The 24869-nt window shown below is 39.1% G+C and overlaps 8 non-coding genes across 8 annotated transcripts; all 8 read left to right on the top strand.

Moving 5' to 3' along the window:
- The first annotated feature begins 3332 nt into the window (after positions 1-3332).
- On the top strand, positions 3333-3405 carry TRNAV-CAC (transfer RNA valine (anticodon CAC)). The gene has a single exon. It is a non-coding gene; the product is annotated as a tRNA-Val (tRNA).
- Positions 3406-5931: 2526 nt separating this feature from the next.
- TRNAP-UGG (transfer RNA proline (anticodon UGG)) lies at positions 5932-6003 on the top strand. The gene has a single exon. It is a non-coding gene; the product is annotated as a tRNA-Pro (tRNA).
- A 300-nt stretch (positions 6004-6303) lies between these two features.
- Positions 6304-6377, top strand: TRNAV-CAC (transfer RNA valine (anticodon CAC)). Its single transcript has one exon. It is a non-coding gene; the product is annotated as a tRNA-Val (tRNA).
- A 7771-nt stretch (positions 6378-14148) lies between these two features.
- TRNAV-CAC (transfer RNA valine (anticodon CAC)) lies at positions 14149-14221 on the top strand. The gene has a single exon. It is a non-coding gene; the product is annotated as a tRNA-Val (tRNA).
- Positions 14222-16768: 2547 nt separating this feature from the next.
- Positions 16769-16841, top strand: TRNAV-CAC (transfer RNA valine (anticodon CAC)). Its single transcript has one exon. It is a non-coding gene; the product is annotated as a tRNA-Val (tRNA).
- A 2422-nt stretch (positions 16842-19263) lies between these two features.
- Positions 19264-19335, top strand: TRNAP-UGG (transfer RNA proline (anticodon UGG)). The gene has a single exon. It is a non-coding gene; the product is annotated as a tRNA-Pro (tRNA).
- A 300-nt stretch (positions 19336-19635) lies between these two features.
- TRNAV-CAC (transfer RNA valine (anticodon CAC)) lies at positions 19636-19709 on the top strand. The gene has a single exon. It is a non-coding gene; the product is annotated as a tRNA-Val (tRNA).
- Positions 19710-22224: 2515 nt separating this feature from the next.
- On the top strand, positions 22225-22297 carry TRNAV-CAC (transfer RNA valine (anticodon CAC)). Its single transcript has one exon. It is a non-coding gene; the product is annotated as a tRNA-Val (tRNA).
- Positions 22298-24869: the final 2572 nt, after the last annotated feature.

Here is a 24869-nt window from a genome sequence, read left to right as displayed (position 1 = left end):
ATAATTAGCCAGAATCTGTGACCCAGTTATTAAGCTTGGCATTCCGATTTGCACAAAGGGAATAAGCATTTGAGAAAAAATGCAACATGTGTTTCTTATGTTGTTATGAACAGCTTTTTATTCTTTCTCTTTAGGGTCTAGCCACTGCAGAAATAGATAAATAAGTGCTGACTTCCTGTAAGACGTGTCCAATTCTGGGACAAAATAAAAGGGGACACTTATAAATGATAGTGATATCATTTGAGAAAGGGTAAGTTGACACTGAATTTCATGTGTATTCACAGACCAAGCATGAAAAAGTCCCTAGCATGATCTTCATTGCGTGCTTAGAGCTGGTATTAGCTTTTCAGAGGTGCGGGCCTTTCGAAGGCTCGTTGGTCTAGGGGTATGATTCTCGCTTTGGGTGCGAGAGGTCCCGGGTTCAAATCCCAGGGAAGCCCTTTCATTGGTGCTTTTTTAAAGTAGTATTGAAGTATGCATTTCAAAGCCAATATCAATTTTCTCTTTGCAGTAGTGGATGAATATTTGCTAGAGTCTCATGCTTTTAACCTTGCCCTGCCTGAGCAAATAGGAAACATTTCTCTTTAAGCATTTTGCAAAAATGCTGAACTTGCATGGCATATACAAGCGTTCAGCTAGGGCTGTCTGGGAAGGTTGCATGAAAGAAATCTAAAACCAGAGGCCCTTGGAATAGCCTGTTTTGAGAAGTTTCATCACAGAAGAATCAACTGTAGACATCTCTTTCTGTAGTGTAGTGGTTATCACGTTCGCCTCACACGCGAAAGGTCCCCGGTTCGAAACCAGGCAGAAACAGTTGTTATATTGTCTTGGCTGCAATGTTGAGAGGTGCTGTTTTGCCATGAAATTGTCCAGGCCCTGAAGATGGTTTCATGCAGACTCGTTCCAAGAAAGTGAATTCTCTTGAAAACACTAAAGTAATTGGCATGTGGATGTATCTGTTGATTCACAGACCTCACTTTTATAAGAGCCCTGCATTCTGTTCATTGCTCACCTAGAACATGCATTAACTTTGGGAATTGTTGGCACCAACAGGCATCTTAGTTTAGTGGAGTGTTTCTGGTGTTTAAGTGCAGAAGCCCTGGGCTCAATTCCTCGGTGACCCTTCTCAAGGTGATGATACAAATGCATCGTCACCTTTACGTTTAATGTCAGAATTGTTTATTTCTATTTGGTGGTGTATGAATGCTTGCAATAGTATGTTGATTTTTTCTAGCCTTGAATGAATAAAAGCAAATCACTCCTCTTTATGTATTTTTCTAATACATTGATATTTGCATCTCCTTTCCTAGCCTGCATATTTCACTATCTTACAGGCTGTATATAATAAGTATCAATTCAGGGGCCCTTCTTCTACTCAATTCACAACTGTTCTATCCCGGCATTGATAAGCAATCTACATCTGCTTCTGTTGTGTATTGGTTATCATGTTTACCTGACCTGTGAAAGCCCCATGTTTGACAGTGCGCGTTAATAAAGAGACCAATGATTTTTATTAAAAGTTGTCATGTGTTTTTGTTACCTTGCACCGGCCAAAAAGTGCCGGAAATGACTTCATTTGCAGTCACTTGAAAAGTAGGGATTCTCAAATAAATGGTAAGAGGTTGGAACAAATCTAAAGGAATGCATGGCATATCTATATGTATGTGTACGCAGGTATCCATATATAAAGATAGATATATAGATAGATAGATAGATAGATAGATAGATAGATAGATAGATAGATAGATAGATAGATAGATAGATAGATAGATAGATAGATAGATAGATAGATAGATAGATAGATAGATAGATAGATAGATAGATAGATAGATAGATAGATAGATATTGGGAGAGAGAGAGCGTTAATATAAACTGAGACTTTATTTTCCATCAAGCTGTCTTTCCTTTCCTTCAGGAGCAGAATGTTCTGATCATCAGCGCTCCAGAATCTAGTGCTTGGTTGGCAAGCATCACACATTGTGATGTGTTAGCTAAGAGTTCCATGTCGTTCAGACTCATATATTCCTCTGTAGTTGTACCTTGGTGATTCAACAAAATGTGGCATCATAAGCAGCATTCTACTGCCATAGACTGGGCAGAAAAAACATTTAGAATTTCACTGAAAAAGAAAAAAAGCATACTTAGGCAAAGCTTTCTGGACAGTAAGGACATTAGAGTAAGTGATGAATAAGCACTGCTTTTGTTAATTTACATAGGCAGAACAGAGACTGCTGGGAAAAGCCTGACATTAAAGGCATAGAAAATGCCTGCTTCTGGATAGAACACTAAGAAGGGTTGAAAGTTTTTTCTCTGACCCTGGCCACTCCTACAAGCAATCCTATGATAGTCAGAAGGACCCACCCTAAAAAGGAAGGGACAGCCATTTGGACCCTTTCCACCTTTTCTATATCTCACCTGATCGAGCCTGATCGAGCGCTGATTGAGCGGATTAGCACATGTACTTCTCATTTTGGGAAGGTATTGCTTAGCTTGCTACCAGCAGCTCAGTTATGTTATGATGTTAGAGGCTTGCAAGGAATGCTTTAGTCCTGCATTAGGCAGTTTTTATTGCTACTTGCATTCAAGGGAAAGATAATTAGCCAGAATCTGTGACCCAGTTATTAAGCTTGGCATTCCGATTTGCACAAAGGGAATAAGCATTTGAGAAAAAATGCAACATGTGTTTCTTATGTTGTTATGAACAGCTTTTTATTCTTTCTCTTTAGGGTCTAGCCACTGCAGAAATAGATAAATAAGTGCTGACTTCCTGTAAGACGTGTCCAATTCTGGGACAAAATAAAAGGGGACACTTATAAATGATAGTGATATCATTTGAGAAAGGGTAAGTTGACACTGAATTTCATGTGTATTCACAGACCAAGCATGAAAAAGTCCCTAGCATGATCTTCATTGCGTGCTTAGAGCTGGTATTAGCTTTTCAGAGGTGCGGGCCTTTCGAAGGCTCGTTGGTCTAGGGGTATGATTCTCGCTTTGGGTGCGAGAGGTCCCGGGTTCAAATCCCAGGGAAGCCCTTTCATTGGTGCTTTTTTAAAGTAGTATTGAAGTATGCATTTCAAAGCCAATATCAATTTTCTCTTTGCAGTAGTGGATGAATATTTGCTAGAGTCTCATGCTTTTAACCTTGCCCTGCCTGAGCAAATAGGAAACATTTCTCTTTAAGCATTTTGCAAAAATGCTGAACTTGCATGGCATATACAAGCGTTCAGCTAGGGCTGTCTGGGAAGGTTGCATGAAAGAAATCTAAAACCAGAGGCCCTTGGAATAGCCTGTTTTGAGAAGTTTCATCACAGAAGAATCAACTGTAGACATCTGTTTCTGTAGTGTAGTGGTTATCACGTTCGCCTCACACGCGAAAGGTCCCCGGTTCGAAACCAGGCAGAAACAGTTGTTATATTGTCTTGGCTGCAATGTTGAGAGGTGCTGTTTTGCCATGAAATTGTCCAGGCCCTGAAGATGGTTTCATGCAGACTCGTTCCAAGAAAGTGAATTCTCTTGAAAACACTAAAGTAATTGGCATGTGGATGTATCTGTTGATTCACAGACCTCACTTTTATAAGAGCCCTGCATTCTGTTCATTGCTCACCTAGAACATGCATTAACTTTGGGAATTGTTGGCACCAACAGGCATCTTAGTTTAGTGGAGTGTTTCTGGTGTTTAAGTGCAGAAGCCCTGGGCTCAATTCCTCGGTGACCCTTCTCAAGGTGATGATACAAATGCATTGTCACCTTTACATTTAATGTCAGAATTGTTTATTTCTATTTGGTGGTGTATGAATGCTTGCAATAGTATGTTGATTTTTTCTAGCCTTGAATGAATAAAAGCAAATCACTCCTCTTTATGTATTTTTCTAATACATTGATATTTGCATCTCCTTTCCTAGCCTGCATTTTTCACTATCTTACAGGCTGTATATAATAAGTATCAATTCAGGGGCCCTTCTTCTACTCAATTCACAACTGTTCTATCCCGGCATTGATAAGCAATCTACATCTGCTTCTGTTGTGTATTGGTTATCATGTTTACCTGGCGTGTGAAAGCCCCATGTTTGACAGTGCGCGTTAATAAAGAGACCAATGATTTTTATTAAAAGTTGTCATGTGTTTTTGTTACCTTGCACCGGCCAAAAAGTGCCGGAAATGACTTCATTTGCAGTCACTTGAAAAGTAGGGATTCTCAAATAAATGGTAAGAGGTTGGAACAAATCTAAAGGAATGCATGGCATATCTATATGTATGTGTACGCAGGTATCCATATATAAAGATAGATAGATAAATAGATAGATAGATAGATAGATAGATAGATAGATAGATAGATAGATAGATAGATAGTTAGATAGATAGATAGATAGATAGATAGATAGATAGATAGATAGATAGATAGATAGATAGATAGATAGATAGATAGATAGATAGATAGATAGATAGATAGATAGATAGATAGATAGATAGATAGATAGATAGATAGATAGATAGATAGATAGATAGATAGGTAGGTAGGTAGGTAGATAGATAGATAGATAGATAGATAGGTAGGTAGGTAGGTAGATAGATAGATAGATAGATAGATAGATAGATAGATAGATAGATAGATAGATAGATAGATAGATAGATAGATAGATAGATAGATAGATAGATAGATAGATAGATAGATAGATAGATAGATAGATAGATAGATAGATAGATAGATAGATAGATAGATAGATAGATAGATAGATAGATAGATAGATAGATAGATAGATAGATAGATAGATAGATAGATAGATAGATAGATAGATAGATAGATAGATAGATAGATATTGGGAGAGAGAGAGCGTTAATATAAACTGAGACTTTATTTTCCATCAAGCTGTCTTTCCTTTCCTTCAGGAGCAGAATGTTCTGATCATCAGCGCTCCAGAATCTAGTGCTTTGTTGGCAAGCATCACACATTGTGATGTGTTAGCTAAGAGTTCCATGTCGTTCAGACTCATATATTCCTCTGTAGTTGTACCTTGGTGATTCAACAAAATGTGGCATCATAAGCAGCATTCTACTGCCATAGACTGGGCAGAAAAAACATTTAGAATTTCACTGAAAAAGAAAAAAAGCATACTTAGGCAGAGCTTTCTGGACAGTAAGGACATTAGAGTAAGTGATGAATAAGCACTGCTTTTGTTAATTTACATAGGCAGAACAGAGACTGCTGGGAAAAGCCTGACATTAAAGGCACAGAAAATGCCTGCTTCTGGATAGAACACTAAGAAGGGTTGAAAGTTTTTTCTCTGACCCTGCCACTCCTACAAGCAATCCTATGATAGTCAGAAGGACCCACCCTAAAAAGGAAGGGACAGCCATTTGGACCCTTTCCACCTTTTCTATATCTCGCCTGATCGAGCCTGATCGAGCGCTGATTGAGCGGATTAGCACATGTACTTCTCATTTTGGGAAGGTATTGCTTAGCTTGCTACCAGCAGCTCAGTTATGTTATGATGTTAGAGGCTTGCAAGGAATGCTTTAGTCCTGCATTAGGCAGTTTTTATTGCTACTTGCATTCAAGGGAAAGATAATTAGCCAGAATCTGTGGCCCAGTTATTCAGCTTGGCATTCCGATTTGCACAAAGGGAATAAGCATTTGAGAAAAAATGCAACATGTGTTTCTTATGTTGTTATGAACAGCTTTTTGTTCTTTCTCTTTAGGGTCTAGCCACTGCAGAAATAGATAAATAAGTGCTGACTTCCTGTAAGACGTGTCCAATGCTGGGACAAAATAAAAGGGGACACTTGTAAATGATAGTGATATCATTTGAGAAAGGGTAAGTTGACACTGAATTTCATGTGTATTCACAGACCAAGCATGAAAAAGTCCCCAGCATGATCTTCATTGCGTGCTTAGAGCTGGTATTAGCTATTCAGAGGTGCGGGCCTTTTGAAGGCTCGTTGGTCTAGGGGTATGATTCTCGCTTTGGGTGCGAGAGGTCCCGGGTTCAAATCCCGGACGAGCCCTTTCATTGGTGCTTTTTTAAAGTAGTATTGAAGTATGCATTTCAAAGCCAATATCAATTTTCTCTTTGCAGTAGTGGATGAATATTTGCTAGAGTCTCATGCTTTTAACCTTGCCCTGCCTGAGCAAATAGGAAATATTTCTCTTTAAGCATTTTGCAAAAATGCTGAACTTGCATGGCATATACAAGCGTTCAGCTAGGGCTGGCTGGGAAGGTTGCATGAAAGAAATCTAAAACCAGAGGCCCTTGGAATAGCCTGTTTTGAGAAGTTTCATCACAGAAGAATCAACTGTAGACATCTGTTTCTGTAGTGTAGTGGTTATCACGTTCGCCTCACACGCGAAAGGTCCCCGGGTTCGAAACCGGGCAGAAACAGTTGTTATATTGTCTTGGCTGCAATGTTGAGAGGTGCCGTTTTGCCATGAAATTGTCCAGGCCCTGAAGATGGTTTCATGCAGACTCGTTCCAAGAAAGTGAATTCTCTTAAAAACACTAAAGTAATTGGCATGTGGATGTATCTGTTGATTCACAGACCTCGCTTTCATAAGAGCCCTGCATTCTGTTCATTGCTCACCTAGAACATGCATTAACTTTGGGAATTGTTGGCACCAACAGGCATCTTAGTTTAGTGGAGTGTTTCTGGTGTTTAAGTGCAGAAGCCCTGGGCTCAATTCCCCGGTGACCCTTCTCAAGGTGATGATACAAATGCATCGTCACCTTTACGTTTAATGTCAGAATTGTTTATTTCTATTTGGTGGTGTATGAATGCTTGCAATAGTATGTTTATTTTTTCTAGCCTTGAATGAATAAAAGCAAATCACTCCTCTTTATGTATTTTTCTAATACATTGATATTTGCATCTCCTTTCCTAGCCTGCATTTTTCACTATCTTACAGGCTGTATATAATAAGTATCAATTCAGGGGCCCTTCTTCTACTCAATTCACAACTGTTCTATCCCGGCATTGATAAGCAATCTACATCTGCTTCTGTTGTGTATTGGTTATCATGTTTACCTGACGTGTGAAAGCCCCATGTTTGACAGTGCGCGTTAATAAAGAGACCAATGATTTTTATTAAAAGTTGTCATGTGTTTTTGTTACCTTGCACCGGCCAAAAAGTGCCGGAAATGACTTCATTTGCAGTCACTTGAAAAGTAGGGATTCTCAAATAAATGGTAAGAGGTTGGAACAAATCTAAAGAAATGCATGGCATATCTATATGTATGTGTACGCAGGTATCCATATATAAAGATAGATAGATAGATAGATAGATAGATAGATAGATAGATAGATAGATAGATAGATAGATAGATAGATAGATAGATAGATAGATAGATAGATAGATAGATAGATAGATAGATAGATAGATAGATAGATAGATAGATAGATAGATAGATAGATATTGGGAGAGAGAGAGCGTTAATATAAACTGAGACTTTATTTTCCATCAAGCTGTCTTTCCTTTCCTTCAGGAGCAGAATGTTCTGATCATCAGCGCTCCAGAATCTAGTGCTTGGTTGGCAAGCATCACACATTGTGATGTGTTAGCTAAGAGTTCCATGTCGTTCAGACTCATATATTCCTCTGTAGTTGTACCTTGGTGATTCAACAAAATGTGGCATCATAAGCAGCATTCTACTGCCATAGACTGGGCAGAAAAAACATTTAGAATTTCACTGAAAAAGAAAAAAAGCATACTTAGGCAGAGCTTTCTGGACAGTAAGGACATTAGAGTAAGTGATGAATAAGCACTGCTTTTGTTAATTTACATAGGCAGAACAGAGACTGCTGGGAAAAGCCTGACATTAAAGGCATAGAAAATGCCTGCTTCTGGATAGAACACTAAGAAGGGTTGAAAGTTTTTTCTCTGACCCTGGCCACTCCTACAAGCAATCCTATGATAGTCAGAAGGACCCACCCTAAAAAGGAAGGGACAGCCATTTGGACCCTTTCCACCTTTTCTATATCTCACCTGATCGAGCCTGATCGAGCGCTGATTGAGCGTATTAGCACATGTACTTCTCATTTTGGGAAGGTATTGCTTAGCTTGCTACCAGCAGCTCAGTTATGTTATGATGTTAGAGGCTTGCAAGGAATGCTTTAGTCCTGCATTAGGCAGTTTTTATTGCTACTTGCATTCAAGGGAAAGATAATTAGCCAGAATCTGTGGCCCAGTTATTCAGCTTGGCATTCCGATTTGCACAAAGGGAATAAGCATTTGAGAAGAAATGCAACATGTGTTTCTTATGTTGTTATGAACAGCTTTTTATTCTTTCTCTTTAGGGTCTAGCCACTGCAGAAATAGATAAATAAGTGCTGACTTCCTGTAAGACGTGTCCAATTCTGGGACAAAATAAAAGGGGACACTTATAAATGATAGTGATATCATTTGAGAAAGGGTAAGTTGACACTGAATTTCATGTGTATTCACAGACCAAGCATGAAAAAGTCCCTAGCATGATCTTCATTGCGTGCTTAGAGCTGGTATTAGCTTTTCAGAGGTGCGGGCCTTTCGAAGGCTCGTTGGTCTAGGGGTATGATTCTCACTTTGGGTGCGAGAGGTCCCGGGTTCAAATCCCAGACGAGCCCTTTCATTGGTGCTTTTTTAAAGTAGTATTGAAGTATGCATTTCAAAGCCAATATCAATTTTCTCTTTGCAGTAGTGGATGAATATTTGCTAGAGTCTCATGCTTTTAACCTTGCCCTGCCTGAGCAAATAGGAAACATTTCTCTTTAAGCATTTTGCAAAAATGCTGAACTTGCATGGCATATACAAGCGTTCAGCTAGGGCTGTCTGGGAAGGTTGCATGAAAGAAATCTAAAACCAGAGGCCCTTGGAATAGCCTGTTTTGAGAAGTTTCATCACAGAAGAATCAACTGTAGACATCTGTTTCTGTAGTGTAGTGGTTATCACATTCGCCTCACACGCGAGAGGTCCCCGGTTCGAAACCAGGCAGAAACAGTTGTTATATTGTCTTGGCTGCAATGTTGAGAGGTGCCGTTTTGCCATGAAATTGTCCAGGCCCTGAAGATGGTTTCATGCAGACTCGTTCCAAGAAAATGAATTCTCTTGAAAACACTAAAGTAATAGGCATGTGGATGTATCTGTTGATTCACAGACCTCGCTTTCATAAGAGCCCTGCATTCTGTTCATTGCTCACCTAGAACATGCATTAACTTTGGGAATTGTTGGCACCAACAGGCATCTTAGTTTAGTGGAGTGTTTCTGGTGTTTAAGTGCAGAAGCCCTGGGCTCAATTCCTCGGTGACCCTTCTCAAGGTGATGATACAAATGCATCGTCACCTTTACGTTTAATGTCAGAATTGTTTATTTCTATTTGGTGGTGTATGAATGCTTGCAATAGTATGTTGATTTTTTCTAGCCTTGAATGAATAAAAGCAAATCACTCCTCTTTATGTATTTTTCTAATACATTGATATTTGCATCTCCTTTCCTAGCCTGCATATTTCACTATCTTACAGGCTGTATATAATAAGTATCAATTCAGGGGCCCTTCTTCTACTCAATTCACAACTGTTCTATCCCGGCATTGATAAGCAATCTACATCTGCTTCTGTTGTGTATTGGTTATCATGTTTACCTGACGTGTGAAAGCCCCATGTTTGACAGTGCGCGTTAATAAAGAGACCAATGATTTTTATTAAAAGTTGTCATGTGTTTTTGTTACCTTGCACCGGCCAAAAAGTGCCGGAAATGACTTCATTTGCAGTCACTTGAAAAGTAGGGATTCTCAAACAAATGGTAAGAGGTTGGAACAAATCTAAAGGAATGCATGGCATATCTATATGTATGTGTACGCAGGTATCCATATATAAAGATAGATAGATAGATAGATAGATAGATAGATAGATAGATAGATAGATAGATAGATAGATAGATAGATAGATAGATAGATAGATAGATAGATAGATAGATAGATAGATAGATAGATAGATAGATAGATAGATAGATAGATAGATAGATAGATAGATAGATAGATAGATAGATAGATATTGGGAGAGAGAGAGCGTTAATATAAACTGAGACTTTATTTTCCATCAAGCTGTCTTTCCTTTCCTTCAGGAGCAGAATGTTCTGATCATCAGCGCTCCAGAATCTAGTGCTTGGTTGGCAAGCATCACACATTGTGATGTGTTAGCTAAGAGTTCCATGTCGTTCAGACTCATATATTCCTCTGTAGTTGTACCTTGGTGATTCAACAAAATGTGGCATCATAAGCAGCATTCTACTGCCATAGACTGGGCAGAAAAAACATTTAGAATTTCACTGAAAAAGAAAAAAAGCATACTTAGGCAGAGCTTTCTGGACAGTAAGGACATTAGAGTAAGTGATGAATAAGCACTGCTTTTGTTAATTTACATAGGCAGAACAGAGACTGCTGGGAAAAGCCTGACATTAAAGGCATAGAAAATGCCTGCTTCTGGATAGAACACTAAGAAGGGTTGAAAGTTTTTTCTCTGACCCTGGCCACTCCTACAAGCAATCCTATGATAGTCAGAAGGACCCACCCTAAAAAGGAAGGGACAGCCATTTGGACCCTTTCCACCTTTTCTATATCTCACCTGATCGAGCCTGATCGAGCGCTGATTGAGCGGATTAGCACATGTACTTCTCATTTTGGGAAGGTATTGCTTAGCTTGCTACCAGCAGCTCAGTTATGTTATGATGTTAGAGGCTTGCAAGGAATGCTTTAGTCCTGCATTAGGCAGTTTTTATTGCTACTTGCATTCAAGGGAAAGATAATTAGCCAGAATCTGTGGCCCAGTTATTCAGCTTGGCATTCCGATTTGCACAAAGGGAATAAGCATTTGAGAAGAAATGCAACATGTGTTTCTTATGTTGTTATGAACAGCTTTTTATTCTTTCTCTTTAGGGTCTAGCCACTGCAGAAATAGATAAATAAGTGCTGACTTCCTGTAAGACGTGTCCAATTCTGGGACAAAATAAAAGGGGACACTTATAAATGATAGTGATATCATTTGAGAAAGGGTAAGTTGACACTGAATTTCATGTGTATTCACAGACCAAGCATGAAAAAGTCCCTAGCATGATCTTCATTGCGTGCTTAGAGCTGGTATTAGCTTTTCAGAGGTGCGGGCCTTTCGAAGGCTCGTTGGTCTAGGGGTATGATTCTCACTTTGGGTGCGAGAGGTCCCGGGTTCAAATCCCAGACGAGCCCTTTCATTGGTGCTTTTTTAAAGTAGTATTGAAGTATGCATTTCAAAGCCAATATCAATTTTCTCTTTGCAGTAGTGGATGAATATTTGCTAGAGTCTCATGCTTTTAACCTTGCCCTGCCTGAGCAAATAGGAAACATTTCTCTTTAAGCATTTTGCAAAAATGCTGAACTTGCATGGCATATACAAGCGTTCAGCTAGGGCTGTCTGGGAAGGTTGCATGAAAGAAATCTAAAACCAGAGGCCCTTGGAATAGCCTGTTTTGAGAAGTTTCATCACAGAAGAATCAACTGTAGACATCTGTTTCTGTAGTGTAGTGGTTATCACATTCGCCTCACACGCGAGAGGTCCCCGTTTCGAAACCAGGCAGAAACAGTTGTTATATTGTCTTGGCTGCAATGTTGAGAGGTGCCGTTTTGCCATGAAATTGTCCAGGCCCTGAAGATGGTTTCATGCAGACTCGTTCCAAGAAAATGAATTCTCTTGAAAACACTAAAGTAATAGGCATGTGGATGTATCTGTTGATTCACAGACCTCGCTTTCATAAGAGCCCTGCATTCTGTTCATTGCTCACCTAGAACATGCATTAACTTTGGGAATTGTTGGCACCAACAGGCATCTTAGTTTAGTGGAGTGTTTCTGGTGTTTAAGTGCAGAAGCCCTGGGCTCAATTCCTCGGTGACCCTTCTCAAGGTGATGATACAAATGCATCGTCACCTTTACGTTTAATGTCAGAATTGTTTATTTCTATTTGGTGGTGTATGAATGCTTGCAATAGTATGTTGATTTTTTCTAGCCTTGAATGAATAAAAGCAAATCACTCCTCTTTATGTATTTTTCTAATACATTGATATTTGCATCTCCTTTCCTAGCCTGCATATTTCACTATCTTACAGGCTGTATATAATAAGTATCAATTCAGGGGCCCTTCTTCTACTCAATTCACAACTGTTCTATCCCGGCATTGATAAGCAATCTACATCTGCTTCTGTTGTGTATTGGTTATCATGTTTACCTGACGTGTGAAAGCCCCATGTTTGACAGTGCGCGTTAATAAAGAGACCAATGATTTTTATTAAAAGTTGTCATGTGTTTTTGTTACCTTGCACCGGCCAAAAAGTGCCGGAAATGACTTCATTTGCAGTCACTTGAAAAGTAGGGATTCTCAAACAAATGGTAAGAGGTTGGAACAAATCTAAAGGAATGCATGGCATATCTATATGTATGTGTACGCAGGTATCCATATATAAAGATAGATAGATAGATAGATAGATAGATAGATAGATAGATAGATAGATAGATAGATAGATAGATAGATAGATAGATAGATAGATAGATAGATAGATAGATAGATAGATAGATAGATAGATAGATAGATAGATAGATAGATAGATAGATAGATAGATAGATAGATAGATAGATAGATAGATAGATAGATAGATAGATAGATAGATAGATATTGGGAGAGAGAGAGCGTTAATATAAACTGAGACTTTATTTTCCATCAAGCTGTCTTTCCTTTCCTTCAGGAGCAGAATGTTCTGATCATCAGCGCTCCAGAATCTAGTGCTTGGTTGGCAAGCATCACACATTGTGATGTGTTAGCTAAGAGTTCCATGTCGTTCAGACTCATATATTCCTCTGTAGTTGTACCTTGGTGATTCAACAAAATGTGGCATCATAAGCAGCATTCTACTGCCATAGACTGGGCAGAAAAAACATTTAGAATTTCACTGAAAAAGAAAAAAAGCATACTTAGGCAGAGCTTTCTGGACAGTAAGGACATTAGAGTAAGTGATGAATAAGCACTGCTTTTGTTAATTTACATAGGCAGAACAGAGACTGCTGGGAAAAGCCTGACATTAAAGGCATAGAAAATGCCTGCTTCTGGATAGAACACTAAGAAGGGTTGAAAGTTTTTTCTCTGACCCTGGCCACTCCTACAAGCAATCCTATGATAGTCAGAAGGACCCACCCTAAAAAGGAAGGGACAGCCATTTGGACCCTTTCCACCTTTTCTATATCTCACCTGATCGAGCCTGATCGAGCGCTGATTGAGCGGATTAGCACATGTACTTCTCATTTTGGGAAGGTATTGCTTAGCTTGCTACCAGCAGCTCAGTTATGTTATGATGTTAGAGGCTTGCAAGGAATGCTTTAGTCCTGCATTAGGCAGTTTTTATTGCTACTTGCATTCAAGGGAAAGATAATTAGCCAGAATCTGTGACCCAGTTATTAAGCTTGGCATTCCGATTTGCACAAAGGGAATAAGCATTTGAGAAAAAATGCAACATGTGTTTCTTATGTTGTTATGAACAGCTTTTTATTCTTTCTCTTTAGGGTCTAGCCACTGCAGAAATAGATAAATAAGTGCTGACTTCCTGTAAGACGTGTCCAATTCTGGGACAAAATAAAAGGGGACACTTATAAATGATAGTGATATCATTTGAGAAAGGGTAAGTTGACACTGAATTTCATGTGTATTCACAGACCAAGCATGAAAAAGTCCCTAGCATGATCTTCATTGCGTGCTTAGAGCTGGTATTAGCTTTTCAGAGGTGCGGGCCTTTCGAAGGCTCGTTGGTCTAGGGGTATGATTCTCGCTTTGGGTGCGAGAGGTCCCGGGTTCAAATCCCAGGGAAGCCCTTTCATTGGTGCTTTTTTAAAGTAGTATTGAAGTATGCATTTCAAAGCCAATATCAATTTTCTCTTTGCAGTAGTGGATGAATATTTGCTAGAGTCTCATGCTTTTAACCTTGCCCTGCCTGAGCAAATAGGAAACATTTCTCTTTAAGCATTTTGCAAAAATGCTGAACTTGCATGGCATATACAAGCGTTCAGCTAGGGCTGTCTGGGAAGGTTGCATGAAAGAAATCTAAAACCAGAGGCCCTTGGAATAGCCTGTTTTGAGAAGTTTCATCACAGAAGAATCAACTGTAGACATCTGTTTCTGTAGTGTAGTGGTTATCACGTTCGCCTCACACGCGAAAGGTCCCCGGTTCGAAACCAGGCAGAAACAGTTGTTATATTGTCTTGGCTGCAATGTTGAGAGGTGCTGTTTTGCCATGAAATTGTCCAGGCCCTGAAGATGGTTTCATGCAGACTCGTTCCAAGAAAGTGAATTCTCTTGAAAACACTAAAGTAATTGGCATGTGGATGTATCTGTTGATTCACAGACCTCACTTTTATAAGAGCCCTGCATTCTGTTCATTGCTCACCTAGAACATGCATTAACTTTGGGAATTGTTGGCACCAACAGGCATCTTAGTTTAGTGGAGTGTTTCTGGTGTTTAAGTGCAGAAGCCCTGGGCTCAATTCCTCGGTGACCCTTCTCAAGGTGATGATACAAATGCATCGTCACCTTTACGTTTAATGTCAGAATTGTTTATTTCTATTTGGTGGTGTATGAATGCTTGCAATAGTATGTTGATTTTTTCTAGCCTTGAATGAATAAAAGCAAATCACTCCTCTTTATGTATTTTTCTAATACATTGATATTTGCATCTCCTTTCCTAGCCTGCATATTTCACTATCTTACAGGCTGTATATAATAAGTATCAATTCAGGGGCCCTTCTTCTACTCAATTCACAACTGTTCTATCCCGGCATTGATAAGCAATCTACATCTGCTTCTGTTGTGTATTGGTTATCATGTTTACCTGACCTGTGAAAGCCCCATGTTTGACAGTGCGCGTTAATAAAGAGACCAATGATTTTTATTAAAAGTTGTCATGTGTTTTTGTTACCTTGCACCGGCCAAAAAGTGCCGGAAATGACTTCATTTGCAGTCACTTGAAAAGTAGGGATTCTCAAATAAATGGTAAGAGGTTGGAACAAATCTAAAGGAATGCATGGCATATCTATATGTATGTGTACGCAGGTATCCATATATAAAGATAGATATATAGATAGATAGATAGATAGATAGATAGATAGATAGATAGATAGATAGATAGATAGATAGATAGATAGATAGATAGATAGATAGATAGATAGATAGATAGATAGATAGATAGATAGATAGATAGATAGATAGATAGATAGATAGATAGATAGATAGATAGATAGATAGATAGATATTGGGAGAGAGAGAGCGTTAATATAAACTGAGACTTTATTTTCCATCAAGCTGTCTTTCCTTTCCTTCAGGAGCAGAATGTTCTGATCATCAGCGCTCCAGAATCTAGTGCTTGGTTGGCAAGCATCACACATTGTGATGTGTTAGCTAAGAGTTCCATGTCGTTCAGACTCATATATTCCTCTGTAGTTGTACCTTGGTGATTCAACAAAATGTGGCATCATAAGCAGCATTCTACTGCCATAGACTGGGCAGAAAAAACATTTAGAATTTCACTGAAAAAGAAAAAAAGCATACTTAGGCAAAGCTTTCTGGACAGTAAGGACATTAGAGTAAGTGATGAATAAGCACTGCTTTTGTTAATTTACATAGGCAGAACAGAGACTGCTGGGAAAAGCCTGACATTAAAGGCATAGAAAATGCCTGCTTCTGGATAGAACACTAAGAAGGGTTGAAAGTTTTTTCTCTGACCCTGGCCACTCCTACAAGCAATCCTATGATAGTCAGAAGGACCCACCCTAAAAAGGAAGGGACAGCCATTTGGACCCTTTCCACCTTTTCTATATCTCACCTGATCGAGCCTGATCGAGCGCTGATTGAGCGGATTAGCACATGTACTTCTCATTTTGGGAAGGTATTGCTTAGCTTGCTACCAGCAGCTCAGTTATGTTATGATGTTAGAGGCTTGCAAGGAATGCTTTAGTCCTGCATTAGGCAGTTTTTATTGCTACTTGCATTCAAGGGAAAGATAATTAGCCAGAATCTGTGACCCAGTTATTAAGCTTGGCATTCCGATTTGCACAAAGGGAATAAGCATTTGAGAAAAAATGCAACATGTGTTTCTTATGTTGTTATGAACAGCTTTTTATTCTTTCTCTTTAGGGTCTAGCCACTGCAGAAATAGATAAATAAGTGCTGACTTCCTGTAAGACGTGTCCAATTCTGGGACAAAATAAAAGGGGACACTTATAAATGATAGTGATATCATTTGAGAAAGGGTAAGTTGACACTGAATTTCATGTGTATTCACAGACCAAGCATGAAAAAGTCCCTAGCATGATCTTCATTGCGTGCTTAGAGCTGGTATTAGCTTTTCAGAGGTGCGGGCCTTTCGAAGGCTCGTTGGTCTAGGGGTATGATTCTCGCTTTGGGTGCGAGAGGTCCCGGGTTCAAATCCCAGGGAAGCCCTTTCATTGGTGCTTTTTTAAAGTAGTATTGAAGTATGCATTTCAAAGCCAATATCAATTTTCTCTTTGCAGTAGTGGATGAATATTTGCTAGAGTCTCATGCTTTTAACCTTGCCCTGCCTGAGCAAATAGGAAACATTTCTCTTTAAGCATTTTGCAAAAATGCTGAACTTGCATGGCATATACAAGCGTTCAGCTAGGGCTGTCTGGGAAGGTTGCATGAAAGAAATCTAAAACCAGAGGCCCTTGGAATAGCCTGTTTTGAGAAGTTTCATCACAGGAGAATCAACTGTAGACATCTGTTTCTGTAGTGTAGTGGTTATCACGTTCGCCTCACACGCGAAAGGTCCCCGGTTCGAAACCAGGCAGAAACAGTTGTTATATTGTCTTGGCTGCAATGTTGAGAGGTGCTGTTTTGCCATGAAATTGTCCAGGCCCTGAAGATGGTTTCATGCAGACTCGTTCCAAGAAAGTGAATTCTCTTGAAAACACTAAAGTAATTGGCATGTGGATGTATCTGTTGATTCACAGACCTCACTTTTATAAGAGCCCTGCATTCTGTTCATTGCTCACCTAGAACATGCATTAACTTTGGGAATTGTTGGCACCAACAGGCATCTTAGTTTAGTGGAGTGTTTCTGGTGTTTAAGTGCAGAAGCCCTGGGCTCAATTCCTCGGTGACCCTTCTCAAGGTGATGATACAAATGCATTGTCACCTTTACATTTAATGTCAGAATTGTTTATTTCTATTTGGTGGTGTATGAATGCTTGCAATAGTATGTTGATTTTTTCTAGCCTTGAATGAATAAAAGCAAATCACTCCTCTTTATGTATTTTTCTAATACATTGATATTTGCATCTCCTTTCCTAGCCTGCATTTTTCACTATCTTACAGGCTGTATATAATAAGTATCAATTCAGGGGCCCTTCTTCTACTCAATTCACAACTGTTCTATCCCGGCATTGATAAGCAATCTACATCTGCTTCTGTTGTGTATTGGTTATCATGTTTACCTGGCGTGTGAAAGCCCCATGTTTGACAGTGCGCGTTAATAAAGAGACCAATGATTTTTATTAAAAGTTGTCATGTGTTTTTGTTACCTTGCACCGGCCAAAAAGTGCCGGAAATGACTTCATTTGCAGTCACTTGAAAAGTAGGGATTCTCAAATAAATGGTAAGAGGTTGGAACAAATCTAAAGGAATGCATGGCATATCTATATGTATGTGTACGCAGGTATCCATATATAAAGATAGATAGATAGATAGATAGATAGATAGATAGATAGATAGATAGATAGATAGATAGATAGATAGATAGATAGATAGATAGATAGATAGATAGATAGATAGATAGATAGATAGATAGATAGATAGATAGATAGATAGATAGATAGATAGATAGATAGATAGATAGATAGATAGATAGATAGATAGATAGATAGATAGATAGATAGGTAGATAGATAGATAGATAGATAGATAGATAGGTAGGTAGGTAGGTAGGTAGATAGATAGATAGATAGATAGATAGATAGATAGATAGATAGATAGATAGATAGATAGATAGATAGATAGATAGATAGATAGATAGATAGATAGATAGATAGATAGATAGATAGATAGATAGATAGATAGATAGATAGATAGATAGATAGATAGATAGATAGATAGATAGATAGATATTGGGAGAGAGAGAGCGTTAATATAAACTGAGACTTTATTTTCCATCAAGCTGTCTTTCCTTTCCTTCAGGAGCAGAATGTTCTGATCATCAGCGCTCCAGAATCTAGTGCTTTGTTGGCAAGCATCACACATTGTGATGTGTTAGCTAAGAGTTCCATGTCGTTCAGACTCATATATTCCTCTGTAGTTGTACCTTGGTGATTCAACAAAATGTGGCATCATAAGCAGCATTCTACTGCCATAGACTGGGCAGAAAAAACATTTAGAATTTCACTGAAAAAGAAAAAAAGCATACTTAGGCAGAGCTTTCTGGACAGTAAGGACATTAGAGTAAGTGATGAATAAGCACTGCTTTTGTTAATTTACATAGGCAGAACAGAGACTGCTGGGAAAAGCCTGACATTAAAGGCACAGAAAATGCCTGCTTCTGGATAGAACACTAAGAAGGGTTGAAAGTTTTTTCTCTGACCCTGCCACTCCTACAAGCAATCCTATGATAGTCAGAAGGACCCACCCTAAAAAGGAAGGGACAGCCATTTGGACCCTTTCCACCTTTTCTATATCTCGCCTGATCGAGCCTGATCGAGCGCTGATTGAGCGGATTAGCACATGTACTTCTCATTTTGGGAAGGTATTGCTTAGCTTGCTACCAGCAGCTCAGTTATGTTATGATGTTAGAGGCTTGCAAGGAATGCTTTAGTCCTGCATTAGGCAGTTTTTATTGCTACTTGCATTCAAGGGAAAGATAATTAGCCAGAATCTGTGGCCCAGTTATTCAGCTTGGCATTCCGATTTGCACAAAGGGAATAAGCATTTGAGAAAAAATGCAACATGTGTTTCTTATGTTGTTATGAACAGCTTTTTGTTCTTTCTCTTTAGGGTCTAGCCACTGCAGAAATAGATAAATAAGTGCTGACTTCCTGTAAGACGTGTCCAATGCTGGGACAAAATAAAAGGGGACACTTGTAAATGATAGTGATATCATTTGAGAAAGGGTAAGTTGACACTGAATTTCATGTGTATTCACAGACCAAGCATGAAAAAGTCCCCAGCATGATCTTCATTGCGTGCTTAGAGCTGGTATTAGCTATTCAGAGGTGCGGGCCTTTCGAAGGCTCGTTGGTCTAGGGGTATGATTCTCGCTTTGGGTGCGAGAGGTCCCGGGTTCAAATCCCGGACGAGCCCTTTCATTGGTGCTTTTTTAAAGTAGTATTGAAGTATGCATTTCAAAGCCAATATCAATTTTCTCTTTGCAGTAGTGGATGAATATTTGCTAGAGTCTCATGCTTTTAACCTTGCCCTGCCTGAGCAAATAGGAAATATTTCTCTTTAAGCATTTTGCAAAAATGCTGAACTTGCATGGCATATACAAGCGTTCAGCTAGGGCTGGCTGGGAAGGTTGCATGAAAGAAATCTAAAACCAGAGGCCCTTGGAATAGCCTGTTTTGAGAAGTTTCATCACAGAAGAATCAACTGTAGACATCTGTTTCTGTAGTGTAGTGGTTATCACGTTCGCCTCACACGCGAAAGGTCCCCGGGTTCGAAACCGGGCAGAAACAGTTGTTATATTGTCTTGGCTGCAATGTTGAGAGGTGCCGTTTTGCCATGAAATTGTCCAGGCCCTGAAGATGGTTTCATGCAGACTCGTTCCAAGAAAGTGAATTCTCTTAAAAACACTAAAGTAATTGGCATGTGGATGTATCTGTTGATTCACAGACCTCGCTTTCATAAGAGCCCTGCATTCTGTTCATTGCTCACCTAGAACATGCATTAACTTTGGGAATTGTTGGCACCAACAGGCATCTTAGTTTAGTGGAGTGTTTCTGGTGTTTAAGTGCAGAAGCCCTGGGCTCAATTCCCCGGTGACCCTTCTCAAGGTGATGATACAAATGCATCGTCACCTTTACGTTTAATGTCAGAATTGTTTATTTCTATTTGGTGGTGTATGAATGCTTGCAATAGTATGTTTATTTTTTCTAGCCTTGAATGAATAAAAGCAAATCACTCCTCTTTATGTATTTTTCTAATACATTGATATTTGCATCTCCTTTCCTAGCCTGCATTTTTCACTATCTTACAGGCTGTATATAATAAGTATCAATTCAGGGGCCCTTCTTCTACTCAATTCACAACTGTTCTATCCCGGCATTGATAAGCAATCTACATCTGCTTCTGTTGTGTATTGGTTATCATGTTTACCTGACGTGTGAAAGCCCCATGTTTGACAGTGCGCGTTAATAAAGAGACCAATGATTTTTATTAAAAGTTGTCATGTGTTTTTGTTACCTTGCACCGGCCAAAAAGTGCCGGAAATGACTTCATTTGCAGTCACTTGAAAAGTAGGGATTCTCAAATAAATGGTAAGAGGTTGGAACAAATCTAAAGAAATGCATGGCATATCTATATGTATGTGTACGCAGGTATCCATATATAAAGATAGATAGATAGATAGATAGATAGATAGATAGATAGATAGATAGATAGATAGATAGATAGATAGATAGATAGATAGATAGATAGATAGATAGATAGATAGATAGATAGATAGATAGATAGATAGATAGATAGATAGATAGATAGATAGATATTGGGAGAGAGAGAGCGTTAATATAAACTGAGACTTTATTTTCCATCAAGCTGTCTTTCCTTTCCTTCAGGAGCAGAATGTTCTGATCATCAGCGCTCCAGAATCTAGTGCTTGGTTGGCAAGCATCACACATTGTGATGTGTTAGCTAAGAGTTCCATGTCGTTCAGACTCATATATTCCTCTGTAGTTGTACCTTGGTGATTCAACAAAATGTGGCATCATAAGCAGCATTCTACTGCCATAGACTGGGCAGAAAAAACATTTAGAATTTCACTGAAAAAGAAAAAAAGCATACTTAGGCAGAGCTTTCTGGACAGTAAGGACATTAGAGTAAGTGATGAATAAGCACTGCTTTTGTTAATTTACATAGGCAGAACAGAGACTGCTGGGAAAAGCCTGACATTAAAGGCATAGAAAATGCCTGCTTCTGGATAGAACACTAAGAAGGGTTGAAAGTTTTTTCTCTGACCCTGGCCACTCCTACAAGCAATCCTATGATAGTCAGAAGGACCCACCCTAAAAAGGAAGGGACAGCCATTTGGACCCTTTCCACCTTTTCTATATCTCACCTGATCGAGCCTGATCGAGCGCTGATTGAGCGTATTAGCACATGTACTTCTCATTTTGGGAAGGTATTGCTTAGCTTGCTACCAGCAGCTCAGTTATGTTATGATGTTAGAGGCTTGCAAGGAATGCTTTAGTCCTGCATTAGGCAGTTTTTATTGCTACTTGCATTCAAGGGAAAGATAATTAGCCAGAATCTGTGACCCAGTTATTAAGCTTGGCATTCCGATTTGCACAAAGGGAATAAGCATTTGAGAAAAAATGCAACATGTGTTTCTTATGTTGTTATGAACAGCTTTTTATTCTTTCTCTTTAGGGTCTAGCCACTGCAGAAATAGATAAATAAGTGCTGACTTCCTGTAAGACGTGTCCAATTCTGGGACAAAATAAAAGGGGACACTTATAAATGATAGTGATATCATTTGAGAAAGGGTAAGTTGACACTGAATTTCATGTGTATTCACAGACCAAGCATGAAAAAGTCCCTAGCATGATCTTCATTGCGTGCTTAGAGCTGGTATTAGCTTTTCAGAGGTGCGGGCCTTTTGAAGGCTCGTTGGTCTAGGGGTATGATTCTCGCTTTGGGTGCGGGAGGTCCCGGGTTCAAATCCCAGGGAAGCCCTTTCATTGGTGCTTTTTTAAAGTAGTATTGAAGTATGCATTTCAAAGCCAATATCAATTTTCTCTTTGCAGTAGTGGATGAATATTTGCTAGAGTCTCATGCTTTTAACCTTGCCCTGCCTGAGCAAATAGGAAACATTTCTCTTTAAGCATTTTGCAAAAATGCTGAACTTGCATGGCATATACAAGCGTTCAGCTAGGGCTGTCTGGGAAGGTTGCATGAAAGAAATCTAAAACCAGAGGCCCTTGGAATAGCCTGTTTTGAGAAGTTTCATCACAGAAGAATCAACTGTAGACATCTGTTTCTGTAGTGTAGTGGTTATCACGTTCGCCTCACACGCGAAAGGTCCCCGGTTCGAAACCAGGCAGAAACAGTTGTTATATTGTCTTGGCTGCAATGTTGAGAGGTGCTGTTTTGCCATGAAATTGTCCAGGCCCTGAAGATGGTTTCATGCAGACTCGTTCCAAGAAAGTGAATTCTCTTGAAAACACTAAAGTAATTGGCATGTGGATGTATCTGTTGATTCACAGACCTCACTTTTATAAGAGCCCTGCATTCTGTTCATTGCTCACCTAGAACATGCATTAACTTTGGGAATTGTTGGCACCAACAGGCATCTTAGTTTAGTGGAGTGTTTCTGGTGTTTAAGTGCAGAAGCCCTGGGCTCAATTCCTCGGTGACCCTTCTCAAGGTGATGATACAAATGCATCGTCACCTTTACGTTTAATGTCAGAATTGTTTATTTCTATTTGGTGGTGTATGAATGCTTGCAATAGTATGTTGATTTTTTCTAGCCTTGAATGAATAAAAGCAAATCACTCCTCTTTATGTATTTTTCTAATACATTGATATTTGCATCTCCTTTCCTAGCCTGCATATTTCACTATCTTACAGGCTGTATATAATAAGTATCAATTCAGGGGCCCTTCTTCTACTCAATTCACAACTGTTCTATCCCGGCATTGATAAGCAATCTACATCTGCTTCTGTTGTGTATTGGTTATCATGTTTACCTGACGTGTGAAAGCCCCATGTTTGACAGTGCGCGTTAATAAAGAGACCAATGATTTTTATTAAAAGTTGTCATGTGTTTTTGTTACCTTGCACCGGCCAAAAAGTGCCGGAAATGACTTCATTTGCAGTCACTTGAAAAGTAGGGATTCTCAAATAAATGGTAAGAGGTTGGAACAAATCTAAAGAAATGCATGGCATATCTATATGTATGTGTACGCAGGTATCCATATATAAAGATAGATAGATAGATAGATAGATAGATAGATAGATAGATAGATAGATAGATAGATAGATAGATAGATAGATAGATAGATAGATAGATAGATAGATAGATAGATAGATAGATAGATAGATAGATAGATAGATAGATAGATAGATAGATAGATAGATAGATAGATAGATAGATAGATATTGGGAGAGAGAGAGCGTTAATATAAACTGAGACTTTATTTTCCATCAAGCTGTCTTTCCTTTCCTTCAGGAGCAGAATGTTCTGATCATCAGCGCTCCAGAATCTAGTGCTTGGTTGGCAAGCATCACACATTGTGATGTGTTAGCTAAGAGTTCCATGTCGTTCAGACTCATATATTCCTCTGTAGTTGTACCTTGGTGATTCAACAAAATGTGGCATCATAAGCAGCATTCTACTGCCATAGACTGGGCAGAAAAAACATTTAGAATTTCACTGAAAAAGAAAAAAAGCATACTTAGGCAGAGCTTTCTGGACAGTAAGGACATTAGAGTAAGTGATGAATAAGCACTGCTTTTGTTAATTTACATAGGCAGAACAGAGACTGCTGGGAAAAGCCTGACATTAAAGGCATAGAAAATGCCTGCTTCTGGATAGAACACTAAGAAGGGTTGAAAGTTTTTTCTCTGACCCTGGCCACTCCTACAAGCAATCCTATGATAGTCAGAAGGACCCACCCTAAAAAGGAAGGGACAGCCATTTGGACCCTTTCCACCTTTTCTATATCTCACCTGATCGAGCCTGATCGAGCGCTGATTGAGCGGATTAGCACATGTACTTCTCATTTTGGGAAGGTATTGCTTAGCTTGCTACCAGCAGCTCAGTTATGTTATGATGCTAGAGGCTTGCAAGGAATGCTTTAGTCCTGCATTAGGCAGTTTTTATTGCTACTTGCATTCAAGGGAAAGATAATTAGCCAGAATCTGTGACCCAGTTATTAAGCTTGGCATTCCGATTTGCACAAAGGGAATAAGCATTTGAGAAAAAATGCAACATGTGTTTCTTATGTTGTTATGAACAGCTTTTTATTCTTTCTCTTTAGGGTCTAGCCACTGCAGAAATAGATAAATAAGTGCTGACTTCCTGTAAGACGTGTCCAATTCTGGGACAAAATAAAAGGGGACACTTATAAATGATAGTGATATCATTTGAGAAAGGGTAAGTTGACACTGAATTTCATGTGTATTCACAGACCAAGCATGAAAAAGTCCCTAGCATGATCTTCATTGCGTGCTTAGAGCTGGTATTAGCTTTTCAGAGGTGCGGGCCTTTCGAAGGCTCGTTGGTCTAGGGGTATGATTCTCGCTTTGGGTGCGAGAGGTCCCGGGTTCAAATCCCAGGGAAGCCCTTTCATTGGTGCTTTTTTAAAGTAGTATTGAAGTATGCATTTCAAAGCCAATATCAATTTTCTCTTTGCAGTAGTGGATGAATATTTGCTAGAGTCTCATGCTTTTAACCTTGCCCTGCCTGAGCAAATAGGAAACATTTCTCTTTAAGCATTTTGCAAAAATGCTGAACTTGCATGGCATATACAAGCGTTCAGCTAGGGCTGTCTGGGAAGGTTGCATGAAAGAAATCTAAAACCAGAGGCCCTTGGAATAGCCTGTTTTGAGAAGTTTCATCACAGAAGAATCAACTGTAGACATCTGTTTCTGTAGTGTAGTGGTTATCACGTTCGCCT

The sequence above is a fragment of the Lissotriton vulgaris genome, chromosome 8 (assembly GCF_964263255.1).
Source record: "Lissotriton vulgaris chromosome 8, aLisVul1.2, whole genome shotgun sequence".
Lineage (NCBI taxonomy): Eukaryota > Metazoa > Chordata > Amphibia > Caudata > Salamandridae > Lissotriton > Lissotriton vulgaris.
This window is presented reverse-complemented; position numbering and strand designations above follow the sequence as displayed.